This window comes from Colius striatus, chromosome 2 (genome assembly GCF_028858725.1).
Source record: "Colius striatus isolate bColStr4 chromosome 2, bColStr4.1.hap1, whole genome shotgun sequence".
NCBI lineage: Eukaryota > Metazoa > Chordata > Aves > Coliiformes > Coliidae > Colius > Colius striatus.
Genome location: NC_084760.1, coordinates 95,302,221 through 95,308,588, shown reverse-complemented (window position 1 = coordinate 95,308,588; position 6,368 = coordinate 95,302,221).

Here is a 6,368-nt window from a genome sequence, read left to right as displayed (position 1 = left end):
AGCATTGTCTGGAGAAAGGCTGGAAATGAGGAAACAAGGTCCCTTGCAGGTAGGTGTGGAGCATTGATGAGAGCGAGCACAGGGCAGCTGCTCATGTAGGGCAGCTGAAGTTGGATGAGGGTTTCTGGTAGAACCCATCCAAGGTATGTCCAGCACAAGCTTCTGTGGCTAAGGAGTCACAGAATCTCAAGGGTTGGAAGGGACCTCGAAAGATCATCCTAGTCCAACACCCCTGCCAGAGCAGGACCACCTAGAATAGGTCACACAGGAACTCATCTAGGTGGGTTTTGAATTGCCATGTCAATGGGATGGAAGCTCTGAGGCGTATTTTTGTTTTTATTTGCCTAACTAGCATTGTTTCCCACTTACAGGTGTGTGTTTAACGTTTCTCCAGGCACCACTGCACAGCACGAGGGATTTTTGTATGCTTTCATGCAGTGGTGGTGTTATTTCCACGTTCTAGAAGTAAATAAGCTTGGAATGAGATGAGCAATACCACCGACGGCCAGGGGGTGTCAGGCCGGCGCCACAAAACTTCCTTGAATCTTCTTGGGCAGCAAGAGCAAGCTGTGACTGGTGCCTTTGAGAAGGACACAATGGTATTGTTGCTGAATTCGTCCTGCAGAAAGATGACGTGGCTCCCATTCTCACCTCTTATTGTGGTCCTGATTCTGAAGGGACTTAGTACTACACCAGAACTTGGTGCAAGTTAGACTAGTTGATCTTTTGAGCCCCCTTCCAGCCCTTAAGATTCTGTGATTCTGTGAAGAGGTGGTAAATATTTCAGTGTTTCATTTGTCTCTTGAAAGTTTGGTAGGGGAATAGGAACTGCCTGTGTGGGACATGCACCTGTGTCCGTGAAAGATTCTGCTGTGTAAGGACTTGGAGTATGGGTGTTTTATCTTCCTGCAGGCTATGGGAAATGCTTTGATTGGCTTAAAACCCCCCCAAACTAATTTTTCGGTTCATCCTTTAAATTACCTTTGCTAATGGTAACTCCATCCCAAACTACCTTAATGGCATTGGTTAAGAGGAAGCAAACAAAAGCAAAACATGCTGTTGGAGATAAAGTAGAGGAGGAGGTTGAGGAGAGGGAGGAAAGAAGGAAAGATTTAGAATGCTCAGCTAGTTATTAGAAAATTCCTTGTTACTGGGAACATTGGTATGTAGACATTTGAAAGCTGCACTTGAAAATACCAGAGATGGCACGTAGCTTCATAGACAAGTTGTAGTTTAGGCTGTCGTGATGAAATAAGTACCTGGTACTGTATTCCCACTTCTCTAGGTGGGAGGAGACTGTGGTGCTAAGGAAAACTCATTCTGTGCACAGTTTTGCACTTTGGCCCTTTAACCTGTGCATACACCACGATCAAGTCTAAGCAGTTCACTTGTGGTGTTTGAGATGTTATTTCCCTGTTCTGTGGAAGGAGGGGGCTAGAGAAAGATGATTGTGGTAGACGCTGTTTCCTTGCAGGTGTATCCAAGCTCACAGCTGTGGGACCTTCATGAACCATCTGAGACACACTGCTTCCCTGGTTTGTAGGAAAGACAGATATTTGTGAGTTCATTTATGGCAGATGGCTTAAAACTTCTTTTTTTTTTTTTTCTTTAGGGAACAGTAAGATTGACCAGATGAAAAGAACACTCCTACATCTCTAGTCTGATAAAAGTGGGTGACTGCTACTTGAGGTGGTTACCGGGTGTGACTATACCCTTCCAGTTAAGGATTGGGTTTGGGATCAGCCTTGCCATCTCCTTCCTGGCACATAGGTCCCTAAGGTCTCAAACTGAGTGCACAGAACAACTGGAGTCACTGGGAAGCTTGCTGGAGCTATGGTTTGGAGATCATCTTGTAAAGCAGATAGCATGAAATACTAAGTTATGGTGTCTGGATGCCTCATCTCATATGTTGTGATGTTTTTCAGCTGATTTAAATGTCTTTAAGGGCTTGTTTAGAATTGGAGAGAGAGACCCTTTCCTGTTGAGGCTGCAGAAATAACATGTGGGAAGCCACTGTATTCAAGCAGAGGAAATAACTTGACAAAATGTACTTGGTTGATGCCAGCATGATTGGTTTTGACTCAGCTGCTGCCTAAGATGTCATCTCTTTTTTGGATCTTTTCTCCTAAACTACCTTATACTCAGCTCTTGTAACATCAAGACTGTAAAGAAAACCCTGCTTGGAAGAGAGCCTGGACCTCTGCATGAGGAAAATTTTGTCCAAGTGCTTTCCTCTCTGCTTCTTGTTTGGCAGTAAGATACAAAATTGCTTAGCAAGGAGGTACGAGATATAAACAGGATTTGTGTGAGTGGATCTCAGGTTATCTAGGAAGGGAAGTGAAGTCATGGCCAGACCTGGAGCCTATCCAAAGCTCTTTTAATCACAGAGATGGGGTTAACTGGGTTATTTCAAATACCTTGTCTCAGTAATGAGCACTCTAAGTTATTTCAGAATAACTTAGGGAATTAATGGTGCATTTTATCCTTGAGAAGAAAATGAAACTCTGTGGGGGCTTGGAGGGGAGGGGGTTGTCTCTAGGTTCCTCCTGTAACAGTTACTGCACACACAAGCTTAGGACCCCCTTGATCTCTGCATCTCTGGAGTACTGTTTGCTTTCATCAGCATTAGAGAGCACTTGTCTGTTGTTTATTCTAGTGACTTCCCAAAGCCCCTGCAATAAAGCAGTCAACAATATTTCGGTGCCTCATGGCATTTTTCAGAAGGAGCGGGCTTATGCATTTATCATGTGCTCTCACACACACAAAGCTCTTTATATTCAGCTGTTTGCTGACAAGGGGCAATAAATGATTTACAACCACAGCAACAGTTGTTGTGGACAACTGGCATCAACAAGAATATTTTTCATGTCCACATCAATGAAAGTATTAAAAATCTTCCTGCTCTGAATCAGGTGAGACTACCTGTGACACTTCCAAGAAGGGGGTGGAGGGGTAAGGAACCAATGACCTTTTCACCAGCCTGAAGTTGGAAGTCCCTATAATTGGATTAGAGAGATGTTTCCTGCCCCCAGCTGAACCTGGGTTTTCTGGGAAGGGGGGTTGGCAGTGAACATTGGTAGAATCTGCTTTTGCTGGAGTTGCACCTTGTTGGTTCGGAGACTTCTGCAATGCAAAAAAACCCCTATCTCATGGTTTGGTGAATTGAGGGAATGTAGGAACACAAGTGTTTGTAGCCACTGTTTCAGCTTGACTGGCTTTCGGCACTTGTAGGTTGGAAGGAGCTTGGGTCCCTTCCAAACCTGTGGCTCTCCAAAGCTTCATCGTGCATTTGGGCTCCTCAAAGCAAGGTGTGAGGCTGAAAGAGTTTGTAGACACAATCAAAGATTTGGAAGAGGGATGCGTTTATTGAAGGTAACTGATAGGATGAAGGGAAGGCTCCTCTGGAAAACATGAACTCTAGTAGATGCTTCAAACTAAATTACTTTAAAGGGAGTTTCAAAGTGGCAATTCCTTTTCCACAGTCTCCTTATTTCCATTGAAACATCTTTAAATTTACAGGAGGAGTCTTTCCCTCTATCTGTAACTAGATTTCTAAGGTAAATCCACAGAAGACTGTTTTGCAATACACTGAAACATGCGCTTACTGCTGCTCCGTGAAGGGGGCTGATAACAATTTTGGAACTCGGTGGGTGTTTCTGGGGATTGTTGCCCCTGCCCCCTAGTTCCACAAGTTCTAACTTAGTTTGCCAGTCTGTGCTTAATTCTAGATTACTTTTTTCTACTGTGCGTTAGTGCCGTGATGACTGCTGCTGGAAACGGCAAGAAGAATCACAACCATCTGCTCGGCACCCAGCATGCTCAGGAGGCTTTGGCTGCACATCCCCGAATCTTCTGAAAGCACTGGCTGAAGTGATGATAAGGCAGCCCGATGCACAGTGTGCTGAACCTGTAAAAGAGTATTTGCATTTCTATACCATTAAAGCCTGAGCAGAACAGCACTAGGTGGCGTCCAGGTCCTTCTTGGGGCTTCTGAAACATTGCAAGTAGGAAACCACGCTGCATGCACTGGTGGGCTGAGTAACATCCTCCTGCTGTGTCCTCACCAGGCCACTCTTGTTCTCCACACGCTGGATCTGAGCTGTGGTCCTCACTGCTCTTCCTGGACGCTTTCCTTTCATCCTGACAGTCTCTTAAGAGAAGTGTATCGTGTTACTGATGTGAGGTTTCTCTTACCTCAGAAGCAGTGTCTGAATGTTTTGCTTCTCTGGAAGCTTGAAGTTTGAGGAGAGATTTCAGTTCAGCTTGGAAATGGTACATTTACAGAAGAGAAAACTGAATTGTCAACCGACTAATAGTTTGATGCACAAAAAAAGGGAGAGGGTGACGTGAATGATAAAGGAGGAAAAGTTGAAGAGCGATTTTGAAGGTTTTTTGGTCATTTTTATTGGGCAGACGCTGAAGCTTTTTAGTATCCTACTGGAACTGACCTTTTTCTTTAGATTTGATTGGTTTTAAACTTACTTTAATATTTTCCTTTAATCTCCTTTAGTTACTCATAAACCAATCCCCAGTGGTGTCCATTTTGTGGTTTTGGTGGGTGGTTGTTAATGGGGTTTTTTGTTTGTTTGCTTTTGTTTTAAAATTCAAGTTCAGTGAATTAATCCACCTTAAATTCAGACTTCAAGCTGAAAATTTTGTTTCCTACTGGATCCTGGTGAGGAGAGCTACCAAAGGGCAGTACAGTGGACAGCACTGCAAGTGAAATCCTACTCTAGAGCTGCTCACCAGATGTGATGCTCTCCATTCTTCATGTTGATCAGAACTGCTATAGGAAGCAGTGGTCTTCCTGGGACTAGTCATAGTCCAGCATTTAAAAATGGATGTGTTGATAACCAGTGCTGTAATCTAGGCTATTTTGGAAAAAAGTGACCAGATATCATATTGTTTCTGTTGCTGGGCTAGGCAGCAAAACTCTCGAAGTACCCTCAGAGGGGTAATATAGTTTTTGAAGGCTGGAAGAGATGAAATAACCTATTAAGGCAGTTTTTTCATGTTGTCTTTCAGTCTGCAGCTCTGAGCTGTTGATTGCTTTGCAAAACAGTGGGGAAACTGCAGCACACAGAAAATCACTGCAGTGCTCCGGCTCCCTCTGTGCTGCCTGGGATCTGTCCCCAGGCTTTTGTGGCCCATCAGGCAGGCAAGCCTCAGCACGTGCCCCTTTGAATGAGACATTTGGCTCTTTGCCTCGTGCCCTATTGATCTGTGTTCTCTGTAGGGAAGGTTGTTGCAATGTTCTTAAAATCCAGAAGGAGCTTGACAATCCCTTTTAAAGTAAAGCAGTGACAGCAGTTTTGGAAATATGTGGAACTTGAAGGGCACTCGGGCCACAAAGGATACCAATCCAGTGAGAAGATAGCTGTAGGAAAGAGAGTTGAATAAGCATGGTCTCTGTGACCAAATTCATTTCTACAGTGTGCTTCTCTGGTGCATGAATCTTTGCTAGTGTGCATCAGTTTTCATTGATTTTAAAGTTTAATTTTAGTTCCTGTAGCTTCAGAAAGAACTTCCCAGGAGAACCAAGCCTAATTTATTGGTGAACAGGCTGAAAATGCAGGTCATCTGAAACAGCAAATCCCTGTTTGTTGCCTGCTGGCGTGCTAGTCCTAAAGCTGATGTTGCTTTGTTGTCCACACTTAGCCTTTTCCCTTGCTGGTAGGGGCTAGTGTGGAAAGGGGAGGGGGGATCAGAGAAAAATGCGAGGTTAGGGCAGGGATAGCCATATTTCTGGGACATTACTATGTTTCTCAGGCACTGACTGCAAAAAAACCCCTATTCTAAATAAATGCCTCCATTAGTTCATCTGTAAAAGGCGTATTTCCCCCTTCATCTCTCCACAAATCTGTTGAAGGCAGCAATGGCTGCAGTGTGGCGTTTGCCACAGCTGGGACTTCTGTCCTGGACTGCAGTATGTTGTTAAATACATTGCAGAGGCTGCCCTTTTGAGAGGGTCCGGTATTCATATGTCACTGACATCCTGGGAGAAGAAACTGGTGGAAAGAGTAGCCAAGGTCCCAGAGGCCCAGGAGAGTGGTAGGTGCATTTTGCTGAGACTTGAGGTAGAGGGAGTTTGGCATACAGCGCTGAGGCCAGGTGCAGGAGCTGATGTCACCGTATTGCTCAGGAGAGGAAATGACTGATTAGATAAGGCCTCTAAGTTTGAGGCCAAAGATGTTGTTTTGTCTCTTAAGGATTATAGATTAGATCTAACTGCTAAGAAATGCATTGAATATCAAAAATGGGGCTTGCTGAGTGAGGCTCCGAGTGTCATTGCATTATGGCTGTTGAAGGATTAGGTTAGAGTAGATTGGCCTGTACAAATCTTCCTTCCATTAACGTCCCTGGTTGGC